Raw genomic sequence first — 22,920 nt, forward strand, 5'->3', positions numbered from 1 at the left:
AGCTGCTTCTGATTGTTGTTGTTGTTGCGGTTGTTATTGTTGTTGGGATGATTATTATAGTTGTTGTTGTTGTTGTTGTTGTTGTTGTTGTTGTTGGGCCATTTGTTGTAGTTGCGATTGATGTTGCGATTGTTGGGATAATTGTTGCGATTATTGTTGTAATTGCCGTTGTTGTTGTATTGGTGATTCTTATCATCGTTTTCCTCCCACTTTCTTTTGACTTGCTTCACATTGGCCTCTTCAGCCGTCTGTTCTTTAATTCTTTCCTCAATCTGGTTCACTAGTTTGTGAGCCATTCTACATGCCTGTTGTATGGAGGCGGGCTCGTGTTGAAATGTTCCGTTCTTATTGATTAAAAACGTTCCATATTAATTGATTTCGTTGCGAGGTTTTGACCTCTATATGAGACGTTTTTCAAAGACTGCATTCATTTTAAAACAAACCATAACCTTTATTTCATCAATAAAGGTTTAAAAAGCTTTACGTAGATTATCAAATAATGATAATCTAAAATATCCTGTTTACACACGACCATTACATAATGGTTTACAATACAAATATGTTACAACAAAATAAGTTTCTTGAATGCAGTTTTTACACAATATCATACAAGCATGGACTCCAAATCTCGTCCTTATTTAAGTATGCGACAGCGGAAGCTCTTAATAATCACCTGAGAATAAACATGCTTAAAACGTCAAAAAAAATGTTGGTGAGTTATAGGTTTAACCTATATATATATATCAAATCATAATAATAGACCACAAGATTTCATATTTCAATACACATCCCATACATAGAGATAAAAATCATTCATATGGTGAACACCTGGTAACCGACATTAACAAGATGCATATATAAGAATATCCCCATCATTCCGGGACACCCTTCGGATATGATATAAATTTCGAAGTACTAAAGCATCCGGTACTTTGGATGGGGTTTGTTAGGCCCAATAGATCTATCTTTAGGATTCGCGTCAATTAGGGTATCTGTTCCCTAATTCTTAGATTACCAGACTTAATAAAAAGGGGCATATTCGATTTCGATAATTCAACCATAGAATGTAGTTTCACGTACTTGTGTCTATTTTGTAAATCATTTATAAAACCTGCATGTATTCTCATCTCAAAAATATTAGATTTTAAAAGTGGGACTATAACTCACTTTCACAGATTTTTACTTCGTCGGGAAGTAAGACTTGGCCACTGGTTGATTCACGAACCTATAACAATATATACATATATATCAAAGTATGTTTAAAATATATTTACAACACTTTTAATATATTTTGATGTTTTTAAGTTTATTAAGTCAGCTGTCCTCGTTAGTAACCTACAACTAGTTGTCCACAGTTAGATGTACAGAAATAAATCGATAAATATTATCTTGAATCAATCCACGACCCAGTGTATACGTATCTCAGTATTGATCACAACTCAAACTATATATATTTTGGAGTCAACCTCAACCCTGTATAGCTAACTCCAACATTCACATATAGAGTGTCTATGGTTGTTCCGAAATATATATAGATGTGTCGACATGATAGGTCGAAACATTGTATACGTGTCTATGGTATCTCAAGATTACATAATATACAATACAAGTTGATTAAGTTATGGTTGGAATAGATTTGTTACCAATTTTCACGTAGCTAAAATGAGAAAAATTATCCAATCTTGTTTTACCCATAACTTCTTCATTTTAAATCCGTTTTGAGTGAATCAAATTGCTATGGTTTCATATTGAACTCTATTTTATGAATCTAAACAGAAAAAGTATAGGTTTATAGTCAGAAAAATAAGTTACAAGTCATTTTTGTAAAGGTAGTCATTTCAGTCGAAAGAACGACGTCTAGATGACCATTTTAGAAAACATACTTCCACTTTGAGTTTAACCATAATTTTTGGATATAGTTTCATGTTCATAATAAAAATTATTTTTTCAGAATAACAACTTTTAAATCAAAGTTTGTCATAGTTTTTAATTAACTAACCCAAAACAGCCCGCGATGTTACTACGACGACGTAAATCCGGTTTTACGGTGTTTTTCGTGTTTCCAGGTTTTAAATCATTAAGTTAGCATATCATGTAGATATAGAACATGTGTGTAGTTAATTTTAAAAGTCGAGTTAGAAGGATTAACTTTTGTTTGCGAACAAGTTTAGAATTAACTAAACTATGTTCTAATGATTACGAGTTTAAACCTTCGAATAAGATAATTTTATATATATGAATCGAATGATGTTATGAACATCATTACTACCTCAAGTTTAGTAGGTAAACCTACTGGAAGTGACAAGAAATGATCTAGCTTCAAAGGATCTTGGATGGCTTGAAAGTTCTTGAAGTAGGATCATGACACAAAAACAAGTTCAAGTAAGATTTTTACTCGAATTAAGATAGTTTATAGTTATAGAAATTGAATCAAAGTTTGAATATGAATATTACCTTGAATAAGAAAGATAACCTACTATATATAACAAAGGTTTCTTGATCTTAGATGATTACTTGGAATGGATTAGAAAGCTTGGAAGTAATTTAGTAAACTTGAAGGGATTTTTGAAGTGTTCTTGAAGTGTTCTTCCTATGATGATTATAGCTTGATTATTGAAGTGATTTTTGATGAAGATGATGATTAGCTACTGGAAAAATACATTCATAATAGTGTGTGTGTGTTGAGAGAGAATTAGAAAGAGAATTGGAAGTGAAATGGAGTGAATGATGAGTGGTAATTGGTGAGTGGTGAGTGGGGTTAAAAGGAGTTCTAGTTAGTTGACTAGCTCATGGTAGAAGTTAAAATTAATTAGTCATACATGACATAATCAAGAGTGGAATCCGATGCTAGTTCCTATTGGTATATACTCATAGTAAGTACGTTTTGAAGCTGTGTATAATACGGGTAAGAATACGACTAGAATTCCTGATGAAAGAAAAGAATGGAAAAGTAATTGTAACCATTTTTGTTAAGTATGAGTTTTTTGATATATGTCTTGAAGTCTTCCAAAAGTATTTTAATACATCTAAATACACTACATGTATATACATTTTAACTGAGTCGTTAAGTCATCGTTAGTCGTTACATGTAAGTGTTGTTTTGAAACCTTTAAGTTAACGATCTCAATTAATGTTGTTAACCCATTGTTTATTATATCTAATGAGATGTTAAATTATTATATTATCATGATATTATGATATATTAATATATCTTAGTATGATATATATACATTTAAATGACGTTACAACGATAATCGTTACATATATGTCTCGTTTCGAAATCCTTAAGTTAGTAGTCTTGTTTATATGTATATAACTCATTGTTAATATACTTATGGAGATACTTACTTATCATAATCTCATGTTAACCATATGTATATCCATATATATATCGTCATGTTGTTTTTACAAGTTTTAACGTTCGTGAATCGCCGGTCAACTTGGGTGGTCAATTGTTTATATGAAACATATTTCAATTAATCAAGTCTTAACAAGTTTGATTGCTTAACATGTTGGAAACATTTAATCATGTAAATATCAATCTCAATTAATATATATAAACATGGAAAAGTTCGGGTCACTACAGTACCTACCCGTTAAATAAATTTCGTCCCGAAATTTTAAGCTGTTGAAGGTGTTGACGAATCTTCTGGAAATAGATGCGGGTATTTCTTCTTCATCTGATCTTCATGCTCCCAGGTGAACTCGTGTCCTCTACGAGCATTCCATCGAACCTTAATAATTGGTATCTTGTTTTGCTTAAGTCTTTTAACCTCACGATCCATTATTTCGACGGGTTCTTCGATGAATTGGAGTTTTTCGTTGATTTGGATTTCATCTAACGGAATAGTGAGATCTTCTTTAGCAAAACATTTCTTCAAATTCGAGACGTGGAAAGTGTTATGTACAGCCGCGAGTTGTTGAGGTAACTCAAGTCGGTAAGCTACTGGTCCGACACGATCAATAATCTTGAATGGTCCAATATACCTTGGATTTAATTTCCCTCGTTTACCAAATCGAACAACGCCTTTCCAAGGTGCAACTTTAAGCATGACCATCTCTCCAATTTCAAATTCTATATCTTTTCTTTTAATGTTAGCGTAGCTCTTTTGTCAACTTTGGGCGGTTTTCAACCGTTGTTGAATTTGGATGATCTTCTCGGTAGTTTCTTGTATAATCTCCGGACCCGTAATCTGTCTATCCCCCACTTCACTCCAACAAATCGGAGACCTGCACTTTCTACCATAAAGTGCTTCGAACGGCGCCATCTCAATGCTTGAATGGTAGCTGTTGTTGTAGGAAAATTCTGCTAATGGTAGATGTCGATCCCAACTGTTTTCGAAATCAATAACACATGCTCGTAGCATGTCTTCAAGCGTTTGTATCGTCCTTTCGCTCTGCCCATCAGTTTGTGGATGATAGGCAGTACTCATGTCTAGACGAGTTCCTAATGCTTGCTGTAATGTCTGCCAGAATCTTGAAATAAATCTGCCATCCCTATCAGAGATAATAGAGATTGGTATTCCATGTCTGGAGACGACTTCCTTCAAATACAGTCGTGCTAACTTCTCCATCTTGTCATTTTCTCTTATTGGCAGGAAATGTTCTGATTTGGTGAGACGATCAACTATTACCCAAATAGTATCAAAACCACTTGCAGTCCTTGGCAATTTAGTGATGAAATCCATGGTAATGTTTTCCCATTTCCATTCCGAGATTTTGGGTTGTTGAAGTAGACCTGATGGTTTCTGATGCTCAGCTTTGACCTTAGAACACGTCAAACATTCTCCTATGTATTTAGCAACATCGGCTTTCATACCCGGCCACCAAAAATATTTCCTGAGATCCTTGTACATCTTCCCCGTTCCAGGATGTATTGAGTATCTGGTTTTATGAGCTTCTCTAAGTACCATTTCTCTCATATCTCCAAATTTTGGTACCCAAATCCTTTCAGCCCTATACCGGGTTCCGTCTTCCCGAATATTAAGATGTTTCTCCGATCCTTTGGGTATTTCATCCTTTAAATTTCCCTCTTTTAAAACTCCTTGTTGCGCCTCCTTTATTTGAGTAGTAAGGTTATTATGAATCATTATATTCATAGATTTTACTCGAATGGGTTCTCTGTCCTTCCTGCTCAAGGCATCGGCTACCACATTTGCCTTTCCCGGGTGGTAACGAATCTCAAAGTCGTAATCATTTAATAATTCAATCCACCTACGCTGCCTCATATTCAGTTGTTTCTGATTAAATATGTGTTGAAGACTTTTGTGGTTGGTATATATAATACTTTTGACCCCATATAAGTAGTGCCTCCAAGTCTTTAATGCAAAAACAACCGCGCCTAATTCCAAATCATGCGTCGTATAATTTTGTTCGTGAATCTTCAATTGTCTAGACGCATAAGCAATCACCTTCGTTCGTTGCATTAATACACAACCGAGACCTTGCTTTGATGCGTCACAATAAATCACAAAATCATCATTCCCTTCAGGCAATGACAATATAGGTGCCGTAGTTAGCTTTTTCTTCAATAACCGAAACGCTTTCTCTTGTTCATCATTCCATTCAAATTTCTTCCCTTTATGCGTTAATGCAGTCAAGGGTTTTGCTATTCTGGAAAATTCTTGGATAACCTTCTGTAGTAACCAGCTAGTCCTAAAAACTGGCGTATGTGTTTTGGAGTTTTTGGGGTTTCCCACTTTTCAACAGTTTCTATCTTTGCCGGATCCACCTTAATACCTTCTTTGTTCACTATGTAACCGAGGAATTGAACTTCTTCCAACCAAAATGCACACTTTGAAAACTTAGCGTACAATTCTTCCTTCCTCAATACTTCTAACACCTTTCTCAAATGTTCACCGTGTTCTTGGTCATTCTTTGAGTAAATAAGTATGTCATCAATGAAAACAATGACAAACCTGTCAAGGTATGGTCCACACACTCGGTTCATAAGGTCCATGAACATAGCTGGTGCATTAGTTAAACCAAACAGCATGACCATAAACTCGTAATGACCGTAACGTGTTCTGAAAGCAGTCTTTGGAATATCATCTTCTTTCACCCGCATTTGATGATACCCGGAACGTAAGTCAATCTTTGAATAAACAGACGAGCCTTGTAGTTGATCAAATAAGTCGTCGATTCTCGGTAGTGGGTAGCGGTTCTTGATGGTAAGTTTGTTCAACTCTCGGTAGTCGATACACAACCTGAATGTACCATCTTTCTTCTTGACAAACAAAACAGGAGCTCCCCACGGTGATGTGCTTGGTCGAATGAAACCACGCTCTAAAAGTTCTTGTAATTGGCTTTACAGTTCTTTCATCTCGCTGGGTACGAGTCTGTAAGGAGCACGAGCTATTGGTGCAGCTCCTGGTACAAGATCTATTTGAAATTCAACGGATCGATGTGGGGGTAATCCCGGTAATTCTTTCGGAAATACATCGGGAAATTCTTTTGCAATGGGAACATCATTGATGCTCTTTTCTTCAGTTTGTACATTCTCGACGTGTGCTAGAACAGCATAGCAACCTTTTCTTATTAGTTTTTGTGCCTTCAAATTACTAATAAGATGTAGCTTCGTGTTGCCCTTTTCTCCGTACACCATTAAGGGTTTTCCTTTTTCTCGTATAATGCGAATTGCATTTTTATAACAAACGATCTCTGCTTTCACTTCTTTCAACCAGTCCATACCGATTATCACATCAAAACTCCCTAACTCTACTGGTATCAAATCAATCTTAAATATTTCGCTAACCAGTTTAATTTCTCGATTCCGACATATATTATCTGCTGAAATTAATTTACCATTTGCTAATTCGAGTAAAAATTTACTATCCAAAGGCGTCAATGGACAACTTAATTTAGCACAAAAATCTCTACTCATATAGCTTCTATCCGCACCCGAATCAAATAAAACGTAAGCAGATTTATTGTCAATTAGAAACGTACCCGTAACAAGCTCCGGGTCTTCCTGTGCCTCTGCCGCATTAATATTGAAAACTCTTCCGCGGCCTTATCCATTCGTGTTCTCCTGGTTCGGGCAATTTCTAATAATGTGGCCCGGTTTTCCACATTTATAACAAACTACATTGGCATAACTTGCTCCGACACTACTTGCTCCGCCATTACTCGTTCTGACACCATTTGTTCCTTTCGTTCTATTAACCCCTGGTCCGTAGACCTCACACTTTGCCGCGCTATGACCATTTCTTTTACACTTGTTGCAAAATTTGGTGCAGAACCCCGAGTTATACTTTTCACACCTTTGGCATAGCTGCTTCTGATTGTTGTTGTTGTTGCGGTTATTATTGTTGTTGGGATGATTGTTGTAGTTGTTGTTGTTGTTGTTGTTGTTGTTGTTGTTGTTGTTGTTGTTGGGCCGTTTGTTGTAGTTGCGATTGATGTTGCGATTGTTGGGATAATTGTTGCGATTATTGTTGTAATTGCTGTTGTTGTTGTATTGGTGATTCTTATCACCGTTTTCCTCCCACTTTCTTTTAACTTGCTTCACATTGGCCTCTTCAGCAGTCTGTTCTTTAATTCTTTCTTCAATCTGGTTCACTAGTTTGTGAGCCATTCTACATGCCTGTTGTATGGAGGCGGGCTCGTGTGAACTTATATCTTCTTGGATTCTTTCCGGTAATCCTTTCACAAACGCGTCGATCTTCTCTTCCTCATCTTCGAATGCTCCCGGACACAATAGGCACAATTCTGTGAATCGTCTTTCGTACGTAGTAATATCAAATCCTTGGGTTCGTAACCCTCTAAGTTCTGTCTTGAGCTTATTGACCTCGGTTCTGGGACGGTACTTCTCATTCATCAAGTGCTTGAATGCTGACCACGGTAGTACGTACGCATCGTCTTGTCCCACTTGCTCTAGATAGGTATTCCACCATGTTAACGCAGAACCTGTGAAGGTATGCGTAGCGTACTTCACTTTGTCCTCTTCAGTACACTTACTTATGGCAAACACCGATTCGACCTTCTCGGTCCACCGTTTCAATCCGATCGGTCCTTCGGTTCCAACAAATTCCAAAGGTTTGCAGGCAGTGAATTCTTTGTATGTGCATCCTACACGATTTCATGTACTGCTAGATCCAAGGTTATTGTTGGTATGTAGCGCAGCCTGTACTGCGGCTATGTTTGAAGCTAGAAAAGTACGGAATTCCTCTTCATTCATATTCACGGTGTGTCGAGTAGTCGGTGCCATTTCCTTCAAAATAGTCAAATGGAACAAGTTAATCATACAGAATATTAAGAGTAGTTAATAGTATTTCGTAGCATAATATGAACTCATTTATAAAAGCTTTTTCTTCATATTAGCGTTTTATAAGTTTAAATTCGGGTAGTACCTACCCGTTAAGTTCATACTTAGTAGCTAATATACAATTCAACTACTACAATTCTATATGAAAAACTGATTGTAATAATATTTCGCGTTCAAACTTTTATACAATATTTTACAAACTTACAATACCGCTTATTTTACATAAAGCATGTAATATAGCACACAATAACTTTGATACAAGATAGTTGTGAAGATAATTCTAGCTAGTACACAAGTCGTTCAGCAAAGACAATAAAGACACGTAATTCATACGTCCAGAAACAAGTCATGCATTCTGGTTTTACTAGGACTACTTCCCATCCTTGGTCTTGTGGAACATAACCGTTATGGCCGTTGATAAGACAGCGTGTGGTAACGTCGTCAAAGGGACGAGGGTTACGTGATGACCAACAGTCTCGTAATAACCTAAAAACCTCATTTCTTACCCCAATTACCGACTCCGTTACTTGTGGGAACGTTTTGTTTAATAGTTGTAGCCCGATGTTCTTGTACTCACTTTGGTGAGAAGCGAACATTACTAACCCGTAAGCATAACATGCTTCTTTATGTTGCATGTTAGCCGCTTTTTCTAAATCACGAAGTCCTATATTCGGATATACTGAGTCAAAATAATTTCATAACCCGTTGCGTAAAATAGCATTTGGGTTCCCCGCAATATATGCGTCAAAGTAAACACATCGTAACTTATGGATTTCCCAATGTGATATCCCCCATCTTTCGAACGAAAGCCTTTTATAAACCAAGGCATTCTTGGAACGTTCTTCGAATGTCTTACAAACTGATCTCGCCTTAAATAGTTGTGCCGAGGAATTCTGACCGACTCTAGACAAGATTTCATCAATCATGTCTCCGGGTAGGTCTCTTAAAATATTGGGTTGTCTATCTATTTTGTGTTTTTATACTGTAAAATAGACAAGAGTTAGATTCATAAAAAAAATACTTATTAATACAAGCAATTTTTACATATATCATAAAGCATAAGCACACTATATTACATATATTACACCACACAAATACAACTATCTTATTCCGACTCGCTCATTTCTTCTTGTTCGGTTTTGGTTCGTTTTGCCAAGTTTCTAGGGATATATGATGTTCCCCTAATACGAGCCGTCGTTGTCCACATTGGTTTAGAAAAACCTGGTGGTTTAGAGGTTCCCGGGTCATTGTTACAACTTAAGGACTTCGGGGGTTGACGATACATATAAAGTTCATCGGGGTTGGAATTAGATTTCTCTATTTTTATGCCCTTTCCCTTATTATTTTCTTTTGCCTTTTTAAATTCAGTTGGGGTAATTTCTATAACATCATCGGAATTCTCGTCGAAATCCGATTCATCGGAGAATTGGTAATCCTCCCAATATTTTGCTTCCTTGGCGGAAACACCATTGACCATAATTAACCTTGGTCGGTTGGTTGAGGATTCTCTTTTACTTAACCGTTTTATTATTTCCCCCACCGGTTCTATTTCTTCTTCCGGTTCCGATTCTTCTTCCGGTTCCGACTCTTCTTCCGGTTCCTCTTCGGGAACTTGTGAATCAGTCCACGAATCATTCCAATTTACATTTGACTCTTCATTATTATTAGGTGAGTCAATGGGACTTGTTCTAGAGGTAGACATCTATCACATAATATCAAACACGTTAAGAGATTAATATATCACATAATATTCATATGTTAAAAATATATAGTTTCCAACAAAAATGTTAAGCAATCATTTTTAAAGAAAACACGGTCGAAGTCCAGACTCACTAATGCATCCTAACAAACTCGATAAGACACACTAAAGCAAATTTTCTGGTTCTCTAAGACCAACGCTCGGATACCAACTGAAATGTCCCGTTCTTATTGATTAAAAACGTTCCATATTAATTGATTTCATTGCGAGGTTTTGACCTCTATATGAGACGTTTTTCAAAGACTGCATTCATTTTAAAACAAACCATAACCTTTATTTCATCAATAAAGGTTTAAAAAGCTTTACGTAGATTATCAAATAATGATAATCTAAAATATCCTGTTTACACACGACCATTACATAATGGTTTACAATACAAATATGTTACAACAAAATAAGTTTCTTGAATGCAGTTTTTACACAATAACATACAAGCATGGACTCCAAATCTCGTCCTTATTTAAGTATGCGACAGCGGAAGCTCTTAATAATCACCTGAGAATAAACATGCTTAAAACGTCAAAAAAATGTTGGTGAGTTATAGGTTTAACCTATATATATATATCAAATCATAATAATAGACCACAAGATTTCATATTTCAATACACATCCCATACATAGAGATAAAAATCATTCATATGGTGAACACCTGTTAACCGACATTAACAAGATGCATATATAAGAATATCCCCATCATTCCGGGACACCCTTCGGATATGATATAAATTTCGAAGTACTAAAGCATCCGGTACTTTGGATGGGGTTTGTTAGGCCCAATAGATCTATCTTTAGGATTCGTGTCAATTAGGGTGTCTGTTCCCTAATTCTTAGATTACCAGACTTAATAAAAAGGGGCATATTCGATTTCGATAATTCAACCGTAGAATGTAGTTTCACGTACTTGTGTCTATTTTGTAAATCATTTATAAAACCTGCATGTATTCTCATCCCAAAAATATTAGATTTTAAAAGTGGGACTATAACTCACTTTCACAGATTTTTACTTCGTCGGGAAGTAAGACTTGGCCACTGGTTGATTCACGAACCTATAACAATATATACATATATATATCAAAGTATGTTTAAAATATATTTACAACACTTTTAATATATTTTGATGTTTTTAAGTTTATTAAGTCAACTGTCCTCGTTAGTAACCTACAACTAGTTGTCCACAGTTAGATGTACAGAAATAAATCGATAAATATTATCTTGAATCAATCCACGACCCAGTGTATACGTATCTCAGTATTGATCACAACTCAAACTATATATATTTTGGAATCAACCTCAACCCTGTATAGCTAACTCCAACATTCACATATAGAGTGTCTATGGTTGTTCCGAAATATATATAGATGTGTCGACATGATAGGTCGAAACATTGTATACGTGTCTATGGTATCTCAAGATTACATAATATACAATACAAGTTGATTAAGTTATGGTTGGAATAGATTTGTTACCAATTTTCACGTAGCTAAAATGAGAAAAATTATCCAATCTTGTTTTACCCATAACTTCTTCATTTTAAATCCGTTTTGAGTGAATCAAATTGCTATGGTTTCATATTGAACTCTATTTTATGAATCTAAACAGAAAAAGTATAGGTTTATAGTCAGAAAAATAAGTTACAAGTCGTTTTTGTAAAGGTAGTCATTTCAGTCGAAAGAACGACGTCTAGATGACCATTTTAGAAAACATACTTCCACTTTGAGTTTAATCATAATTTTTGGATATAGTTTCATGTTCATAATAAAAATCATTTTCTCAAAATAACAACTTTTAAATCAAAGTTTATCATAGTTTTTAATTAACTAACCCAAAACAGCCCGCGGTGTTACTACGACGGCGTAAATCCGGTTTTACGGTGTTTTTCGTGTTTCCAGGTTTTAAATCATTAAGTTAGCATATCATATAGATATAGAACATGTGTGTATTTAATTTTAAAAGTCAAGTTAGAAGGATTAACTTTTGTTTGCGAACAAGTTTAGAATTAACTAAACTATGTTCTAATGATTACGAGTTTAAATCTTCGAATAAGATAGTTTTATATATATGAATCGAATGATGTTATGAACATCATTACTACCTCAAGTTTAGTAGGTAAACCTACTGGAAGTGACAAGAAATGATCTAGCTTCAAAGGATCTTGGATGGCTTGAAAGTTCTTGAAGTAGGATCATGACACAAAAACAAGTTCAAGTAAGATTTTTACTCGAATTAAGATAGTTTATAGTTATAGAAATTGAATCAAAGTTTGAATATGAATATTACCTTGAATAATAAAGATAACCTACTGTATATAACAAAGGTTTCTTGATCTTAGATGATTACTTGGAATGGATTAGAAAGCTTGGAAGTAATTTAGTAAACTTGAAGGGATTTTTGAAGTGTTCTTGAAGTGTTCTTCCTATGATGATTATAGCTTGATTCTTGAAGTGATTTTTGATGAAGATGATGATTAACTACTAGAAAAATATGTTCATAATAGTGTGTGTGTGTTGAGAGAGAATTAGAAAGAGAATTGGAAGTGAAATGGAGTGAATGATGAGTGGTAATTGGTGAGTGGTGAGTGGGGTTAAAAGGAGTTCTAGTTAGTTGACTAGCTCATGGTAGAAGTTAAAATTGATTAGTCATACATGACATAATCAAGAGTGGAATCCCATGCTAGTTCCTGTTGGTATATACTCATACTAAGTACGTTTTGAAGCTGTGTATAATACGGGTAAGAATACGACTAGAATTCTTGATGAAAGAAAAGAATGGAAAAGTAACTGTAACCATTTTCGTTAAGTATGAGTGTTTTGATATATGTCTTGAAGTCTTCCAAAAGTATTTTAATACATCTAAATACACTACATGTATATACATTTTAACTGAGTCGTTAAGTCATCGTTAGTCGTTACATGTAAGTGTTGTTTTGAAACCTTTAAGTTAACGATCTCAATTAATGTTGTTAACCCATTGTTTATTATATCTAATGAGATGTTAAATTATTATATTATCATGATATTATGATATATTAATATATCTTAATATGATATATATACATTTAAATGTCGTTACAACGATAATCGTTACATATATGTCTCGTTTCGAAATCCTTAAGTTAGTAGTCTTGTTTATATGTATATAACTCATTGTTAATATACTTATGGAGATACTTACTTATCATAATCTCATGTTAACCATATGTATATCCACATATATATATCGTCATGTCGTTTTTACAAGTTTTAACGTTCGTGAATCGCCGGTCAACTTGGGTGGTCAATTGTTTATATGAAACATATTTCAATTAATCAAGTCTTAACAAGTTTGATTGCTTAACATGTTGAAAACATTTAATCATGTAAATATCAATCTCAATTAATATATATAAACATGGAAAAGTTCGGGTCACTACACGTGTGAACTTATATCTTCTTGGATTCTTTCCGGTAATCCTTTCACAAACGCGTCGATCTTCTCTTCCTCATCTTTGAACGCTCCCGGACACAATAGGCACAATTCTGTGAATCATCTTTCGTACATGGTAATATCAAATCCTTGGGTTCGTAACCCTCTAAGTTCTGTCTTGAGCTTATTGACCTCGGTTCTGGGACGGTACTTCTCGTTCATCAAGTGCTTGAATGCTGACCACGGTAGTGCGTACGCATCATCTTGTCCCACTTGCTCTAGATAGGAATTTCACCATGTTAACGCAGAACCTGTGAAGGTATGCGTAGCGTACTTCACTTTATCCTCTTCAGTACACTTACTTATGGCAAACACCGATTCGACCTTCTCGGTCCACCATTTCAATCCGATCGGTCCTTCGGTTCCATCAAATTCCAAAGGTTTGCAGGCAGTGAATTCTTTGTAGGTGCATCCTACACGATTTCCTGTACTGCTAGATCCAAGGTTATTGTTGGTATGTAGCGCAGCCTGTACTGCGGCTATGTTTGAAGCTAGAAAAGTACGGAATTCCTCTTCATTCATATTCACGGTGTGTCGAGTAGTCGGTGCCATTTCCTTCAAAATAGTCAAATGGAACAAGTTAATCATACAGAATATTAAGAGTAGTTAATAGCATTTCGTAGCATAATATGAACTCATTTATAAAAGCTTTTTCTTCATATTAGCGTTTTATAAGTTTAAATTCGGGTAGTACCTACCCGTTAAGTTCATACTTAGTAGCTAATATACAATTCAACTACTACAATTCTATATGAAAAACTGATTATAATAATATTTCATGTTCAAACTTTTATACAATATTTTACAAACTTACAATACCGCTTATTTTACATAAAGCATGAAATATAGCACACAATAACTTTGATACAAGATAGTTGTGAAGATAATTCTAGCTAGTACACAAGTCGTTCAGCAAAGGCAATAAAGACACGTAATTCATACGTCCAGAAACAAGTCATGCATTCTGGTTTTACTAGGACTACTTCCCATCCTTGGTCTTGTGGAACATAACCGTTATGGCCATTGATAAGACAGCGTGTTCGTCAAAGGGACGAGGGCTACGTAATGACCAACAGTCTCGTAATAACCTAAAAACCTCATTTTTTTACCCCAATTACCAACTCCGTCACTTGTGGGAACGTTTTGTTTAATAGTTGTAGCCCGATGTTCTTTTTCTCACTTTGGTGAGAAGCGAACATTACTAACCCGTAAGCATAGCATGCTTCTTTATGTTGCATGTTAGCCGCTTTTTCTAAATCATGAAGTCCTATATTCGGATACATTGAGTCAAAATAATTTCTTAACCCGTTGCGTAAAATAGCATTTGGGTTCCCCGCAATATATGCGTCAAAGTAAACACATCGTAACTTATGGGTTTCCCAATGTGTTATCCCTCATCTTTCAAACGAAAGTCTCTTATAAACCAAGACATTCTTGGAACGTTCTTCAAATGTCTTACAAACTGATTTCGCCGTAAATAGTTGTGCCGAAGAATTCTGACCGACTCTAGATAAGATTTCATCAATCATGTCTCCGGGTAGGTCTCTTAAAATATTGGGTTGTCTATCCATTTTGTGTTTTTATACTGTAAAATAGACAAGAGTTAGATTCATAAAAAAAATACTTATTAATACAAGCAATTTTTACATATATCATAAAGCATAAGCACACTATATTACATATATTACACCACACGAATACAACTATCTTATTCCGACTCGCTCATTTCTTCTTCTTCGGTTTTGGTTCGTTTTGCCAAGTTTCTAGGGATATATGATGTTCCCCTAATACGAGCTGTCATTTTCCACAACTTTAGAAAAACCTGGTGGTTTAGAGGTTCCCGGGTCATTGTTACAACTTAAGGACTTCGGGGGTTGACGATACATATAAAGTTCATCGGGGTTGGAATTAGATTTCTCTATTTTTATGCCCTTTCCCTTATTATTTTCTTTTGCCTTTTTAAATTCAGTTGGGGTAATTTCTATAACATCCTCGGAATTCTCGTCGGAATCCGATTCATCGGAGAATTGGTAATCCTCCCAATATTTTGCTTCCTTGGCGGAAACACCATTGACCATAATTAACCTTGGTCAGTCGGTTGAGGATTTTCTTTTACTTAACCGTTTTATTATTTCCCCCACCGGTTCTATTTCCTCCTCCGGTTCCTCCTCTTCCGGTTCTGATTCTTCTTCCGGTTCCGACTCTTCTTCCGGTTCCTCTTCGGGAACTTGTGAATCAGTCCACGAATCATTCCAATTTACATTTGACTCTTCATTATTATTAGGTGAGTCAATGGGACTTGTTCTAGAGGTAGACATCTATCACATAATATCAAACACGTTAAGAGATTAATATATCACATAATATTCACATGTTAAAAATATATAGTTTCCAACAAAATTTGTTAAGCAATCATTTTTCAAGTAAACACAGTCGAAGTCCAGACTCACTAATGCATCCTAACAAACTCGATAAGACACACTAATGCAAAATTCTGGTTCTCTAAGACCAACGCTCGGATACCAACTGAAATGTCCCGTTCTTAATGATTAAAAACGTTCCATATTAATTGATTTCGTTGCAAGGTTTTGACCTCTATATGAGACGTTTTTCAAAGACTGCATTCATTTTTAAAACAAACCATAACCTTTATTTTATAAATAAAGGTTTAAAAAGCTTTACGTAGATTATCAAATAATGATAATCTAAAATATCCTGTTTACACACGACCATTACATAATGGTTTACAATACAAATATGTTACATCGAAATCAGTTTCTTGAATGCAGTTTTTACACAATATCATACAAACATGGACTCCAAATCTTGTCCTTATTTTAGTATGCAACAGCGGAAGCTCTTAGTATTCACCTGAGAATAAACATGCTTTAAACGTCAACAAAAATGTTGGTGAGTTATAGGTTTAACCTATATATATCAAATCGTAACAATAGACCACAAGATTTCATATTTCAATACACATCCCATACATAGAGATAAAAATCATTCATATGGTGAACACCTGGTAATCGACATTAACAAGATGCATATATAAGAATATCCCCATCATTCCGGGACACCCTTCGAATATGATATAAATTTCGAAGTACTAAAACATCCGGTACTTTGGATGGGGTTTGTTAGGCCCAATAGATCTATCTTTAGGATTCGCGTCAATTAGGGTGTCTGTTCCCTAATTCTTAGATTACCAGACTTAATAAAAAGGGGCATATTCGATTTCGATAATTCAACCATAGAATGTAGTTTCACGTACTTGTGTCTATTTTGTAAATCATTTATAAAACCTGCATGTATTCTCATCCCAAAAATATTACATTTTAAAAGTGGGACTATAACTCACTTGCACAGATTTTTACTTCGTCGGGAAGTAAGACTTGGCCACTGGTTGATTCACGAACCTATAACAATATATACATATATATCAAAGTATGTTCAAAATATATTTACAACACTTTTAATGTATTTTGATGTTTTAAGTTTATTAAGTCAGCTGTCCTCGTTAGTAACCTACAACTAGTTGTCCACAGTTAGATGTACAGAAATAAATCAATAAATATTATCTTGAATCAATCCACGACCCAGTGTATACGTATCTCAGTATTGATCACAACTCAAACTATATATATTTTGGAATTAACCTCAACCCTGTATAGCTAACTCCAACATTCACATATAGAGTGTCTATGGTTGTTCCGAAATATATATAGATGTGTCGACATGATAGGTCAAAACATTGTATACGTGTCTATGGTATCTCAAGATTACATAATATACAATACAAGTTGATTAAGTTATGGTTGGAATAGATTTGTTACCAATTTTCACGTAGCTAAAATGAGAAAAATTATCCAATCTTGTTTTACCCATAACTTCTTCACTTTAAATCCGTTTTGAGTGAATCAAATTGCTATGGTTTCATATTGAACTCTATTTTATGAATCTAAACAGAAAAAGTATAGGTTTATAGTCGGAAAAATAAGTTACAAGTCGTTTTTGTAAAGGTAGTCATTTCAGTCGAAAGAACGACGTCTAGATGACCATTTTAGAAAACATACTTCCACTTTGAGTTTAACCATAATTTTTGGATATAGTTTCATGTTCATAATAAAAATCATTTTCCCAGAATAACAACTTTTAAATCAAAGTTTATTGTAGTTTTTAATTAACTAACCCAAAACAGCCCGCGGTGTTACTATGACGGCGTAAATCCGGTTTTACGGTGTTTTTCGTGTTTTCAGGTTTTAAATCATTAAGTTAGCATATAATATAGATATATAACATGTTTTTAGTTGATTTTAAAAGTCAAGTTAGAAGGATTAACTTTTATTTGCGAACAAGTTTAGAATTAACTAAACTATGTTCTAGTGATTACAAGTTTAAACCTTCGAATAAGATAGTTTTATATGTATGAATCGAATGATGTTATGAACATCATTACTACCTCAAGTTCCTTGGATAAACCTACTGGAAATGATAAAAATAGATCTAGCTTCAAAGGATCCTTGGATGGCTTGAAAGTTCTTGAAGCAGAATCATGACACGAAAACAATTTCAAGTAAGATTTCCACTCGAAATAAGATTGTTATAGTTATAGAAATTGAATTAAAGTTTGAATATGATTATTACCTTGTATTAGAAAGATAACCTACTGTAAGTAACAAAGGTTTCTTGATCTTGGTGATTACTTGGAATGGATTTAGAAAACTTGGAAGTAAACTTGCAATCTTGGAAGTATTCTTGATTTTATGAAACTAGAACTTTTGAAATTTATGAAGAACACTTAGAACTTGAAGATAGAACTTGAGAGAGATCAATTAGATGAAGAAAATAGAAGAATGAAAGTGTTTGTAGGTGTTTTTGGTCGTTGGTGTATGGATTAGATATAAAGGATATGTAATTTTATTTTCATGTAAATAAGTCATGAATGATTACTCATATTTTTGTAATTTTATGAGATATTTTATGCTAGTTGCCAAATGATGGTTCTCACATGTGTTAGGTGACTCACATGGGCTGCTAAGAGCTGATCATTGGAGTGTATATACCAATAGTACGTACATCTAAAATCTGTGTATTGTACGAGTACGAATACGGGTGCATACGAGTAGAATTGTTGATGAAACTGAACGAGGATGTAATTGTAAGCATTTTTGTTAAGTAGAAGTATTTTGATAAGTGTCTTGAAGTCTTTCAAAAGTGTATGAATACATATTAAAACACTACATGTATATACATTTTAACTGAGTCGTTAAGTCATCGTTAGTCGTTACATGTAAATGTTGTTTTGAAACCTTTAGGTTAACGATCTTGTTGAATGTTGTTAACCCATTGTTTATTATAAAAAATGAGATGTTAAATTGTTATATTATCATGATATTATGATATATAATATATCTTAGTATGATATATATACAGTTAAATGCCGTTACAACGATAATCGTTACATATATGTCTCGTTTCGAAATCATTAAGTTAGTAGTCTTATTTTTACATATGTATTTCATTGTTAATACACTTAATAATATATTTACTTATCATTTAACATAATTAACCAAGTGTATCAATATCTTAATATGATTCATATGTACCTAGTAAGACGTTGTTATATCGATAATCGTTATATATATCGTTTTAGAGTTTCTTAAATTAATAGTCTCATTTTTATGTATATAACTCATTGTTAAAATACCTAATGAGATACATACTTATAATAAAATCATGTTAACTATATATATAACCATATATATGTCATCGTATAGTTTTTACAAGTTTTAACGTTCGTGAATCACCGGTCAACTTGGGTGGTCAATTGTCTATATGAAACCTATTTCAATTAATCAAGTCTTAACAAGTTTGATTGTTTAACATGTTGGAAACACTTAATCATGTAAATAACAATTTCATTTAATATATATATAAACATGGAAAAGTTCGGGTCACTACACCAAAGGCACTATACTAACATAGCCTTACATAGATATACAATAAAGGTATCCATATCTCTACACATCTATTCACTCTCATAGCACTAACGGCTATACATATCACTAACGGCTATAAACCCCAAGAGCATCGTTGACCCTGTCAGGTCTACAACTACACACTGATCAAGCTAGAGCTGTACCGATAGCTCTAGTTATTGTCCCATAGTATACCTCTCATGACGCTTACATACGTCAATCGCAATATACTGCCCGTACAATAACCCCTGAGCCAAACCCTTCTATACACAGTTGACTTCTTCCGTCCCTTCTATACACAGACGGTACTGACCCTTCTATGCATGACCAATTCCCACATGTGCACATAAACCACCTACAATCTCACCCTAGGTAACATCGTTAGCAACATGGCACTCTAATCATATATCCTCCTGATCCAATCTAATCGGGAAACCTGGTAACAGTAGTATAACCTACTACTTATCATTATAACAGTAATTAACATGCATACATAGATTATCATAATCTGTATTTAGCATAACAGCGGGTAGTAACTACACTTGTTACCAAATATCAATATCTATAAGGATAGTCCCACTCACCGATTACCAGTAAGGACTCAGTGTTCTAATGTTACTGAGTCTTCTTCGTTCCTTTATCACCTGAGAATGATACAACCAAGTCAGTAATCATATCTCAATTATATATTTTGAAATAAATAACACTAACAATATATAATCACATCAACTGGGTCGAGATGACTACCGACCCTATAGTAACGCCACTTTTTCAGTCATGTTCTTATTAAAACATATAGAATCATACATCAAACAGATCAACGAATCAGAAACACAACACCAAGAAAATCTATCAGATCAACAACACGAGTGACCATCACTCGCACGAGTGACCATCACTCGCACGAGTGAGTCACTTCATTCGTACGGGTGACATCTGACTCGTGCATGTAAATCACACATAAACACACAACACCAACATGTAGTGACTCGTACAATTGACCATCTCACTCGTACGAGTGTGATGTCAGTCGTACTGTTCATTTCTCACAAACAAAGATTTAATAAAACATCTAGTTCGTACGAGTGATGGGCTTAACAAAATTTTATACCAATTCAGCACATAACCCAACTCATATATGTCCCGATCCATATATGACAAGATTATACAGTTCTGATATCGGCTAAAAAGTCACGTTTTTACCCCGATATTAGCCCCATTTATGATAAAGTAATTGAATTTATCATATAAATAATAATTTATTTGCTTCATTTGGTAGATTATGTCATTACAAAGGTTATGTTTCAAGAATCACTAAAACGGATGAAAAACGAGGAAAAACGAGCAAATCCAGCTAAGACGATTAACTCGCGTTTAAATAAGTTATTTTATAATTTTTGGAAAAATTTATTTACTTAATCTCATGTTGAAGGATATTTAATTACGAACGCGTGGGCGCAAGAATCGTCAAAAATGGAGCTAAAACGAAGATTCTAGAGCGAAAACGGTGAAAGACAAGTTACGATCCAGCAAACGGCTTGCCATAAGGAAAAACAGCCTGCCAGCAAACGGGCACCAAAAACGGCTTGCCTTGGTAAACGGGCATAAAAAACGGCCTTGGCAAATGGCTTTCCAAACGGCTTGCCAAACGGCCTATCAAACGGCTTGCCGGGGGTTTTTCAGCCATTTAATTACAATTTTGCCACCAAACATTTACTATAAATGAGGGTTTCATCCCACTATTTCAACACATACCTTCTTCACTTCTCTCTCTAAGACATCTCTCTATAGTCGCTCTCTAGTGATCTATAGGAGATTAGTTCTCTCTCTACTTTCTCTCTCTAGTTTCTAGAGAGAGAAAAATACAGAGATTAGGAAATGTAATTATCTCTCTATTGTCGCTCTCTAGCGATCAATGGGAGAATAGTATGTAGTTAGTAGTAAAAGCTATCAAGCATTGTAACTCTATGGATATTATGAAGAAATACAAGTGTTATTCTGCCGAAATTATTCTGTAACATCTATCCTTTCTTTTATTAATTTATTATAATATTCTTGTTCGATGTTTGTGATTTATTAATATTAGAAATGCTTGTTGCCATGATGTGTGAGTAATTGCTTGATTGTTTGCCATGATTTAATAATGTTAGTTAGGGATGATTATCGTTTCGTACTCGCTTTCTGTCTGTGATATTAAGCCTCGTTATTATCGTCCTTCCACCAATAAACGTGATTAAAACCCTTTATAAAGTCGACAATTATAAGGTAATTAATTATCTGTGTTTATACGTTGGTCAAGGTATGAACCCATTGGAAATGCTATAAAGTACATGGAGAATTACCATAGGACCAGATCAAGACATTGGTCAAGAGTATAAGACTAGAGGAAATACTATTGCAACAGTAGAGTACAGTGTTAATGTACTATAGGACCACTTGAGAATGGTCGAGGTTAGAAGCTATGGAACCACTATAAGTTTAGTACATGGTGGATAACTAAGGGATTTATTGGGTAGATTTAAGTAAGGGCTGGTTTAAGTCATAAATGGGAATTTAACGCACTACAATACAAACTAAGCTTATAAATCTTTAAGGATGACTGAGAACTATCAGAGGTTCTAATTTATCTACAAACCCTTAGATTTTACCAAACCATTGACAGAAAGGGATTCGAAACACAATCATAACCACTCACTTGGGTGATACACTAAGGTGTTAAGAAAGGTTGGATATTCTATATATATATATGGCTGTGCTACTTTATTCGTGCGCCCAAGGTATGCACTGCAAACAAGATAGGCCGCTTATATCCTCAAACCGGATAAAGCGTCGGGAGTTGAGCATAGTCCATCCGATCAGAATCACGATAGCCTAGTTCCTCGTGACATGCTAATCGAGAAATCAATTAGTAGGGAATCTAGTATTTACACCAAGGTATATCTATCAAATGAGTGTCTCACAATCATCACGATACTATGTTATCTTAAATCATGGTGAACCACGTCTTCTCTGTCCTTAGTTGTTGCATGCTAGCTAGCTTATCTTAATTATATTGCTTTAATATTTTAAATATATTTATAAATCAAATCGATCCAACTATTGCCTTTACACAATTTGATATTCCGGATAAAGTGGTGTATAGAATAAACCGATTGGACTTGGTTGTTCGATTTTCCGAACAGTCGCCAATTTATTGGGACCAAAAGGATCCTGCCTCTCCACACAAGGTGTACCTGGCCACTAGTTTTAGATACTAAATTGTGTACAAACCCAATCTTAATTACTAGATTATCTGAATAAGCTCCATTTCAAATTCGACCGCTCAAGGAACGACCCTAGGTCATATTTGCCCTTGCTAACCCATAGGAAGGAATAATAGATTTAGGCACAACATATATAAATTAAACAATCAACTTCTTCTGTTGATATCCTGAATTGACGTTTTGTGACCT

This window comes from Rutidosis leptorrhynchoides, chromosome 2 (assembly GCF_046630445.1).
Source record: "Rutidosis leptorrhynchoides isolate AG116_Rl617_1_P2 chromosome 2, CSIRO_AGI_Rlap_v1, whole genome shotgun sequence".
NCBI lineage: Eukaryota > Viridiplantae > Streptophyta > Magnoliopsida > Asterales > Asteraceae > Rutidosis > Rutidosis leptorrhynchoides.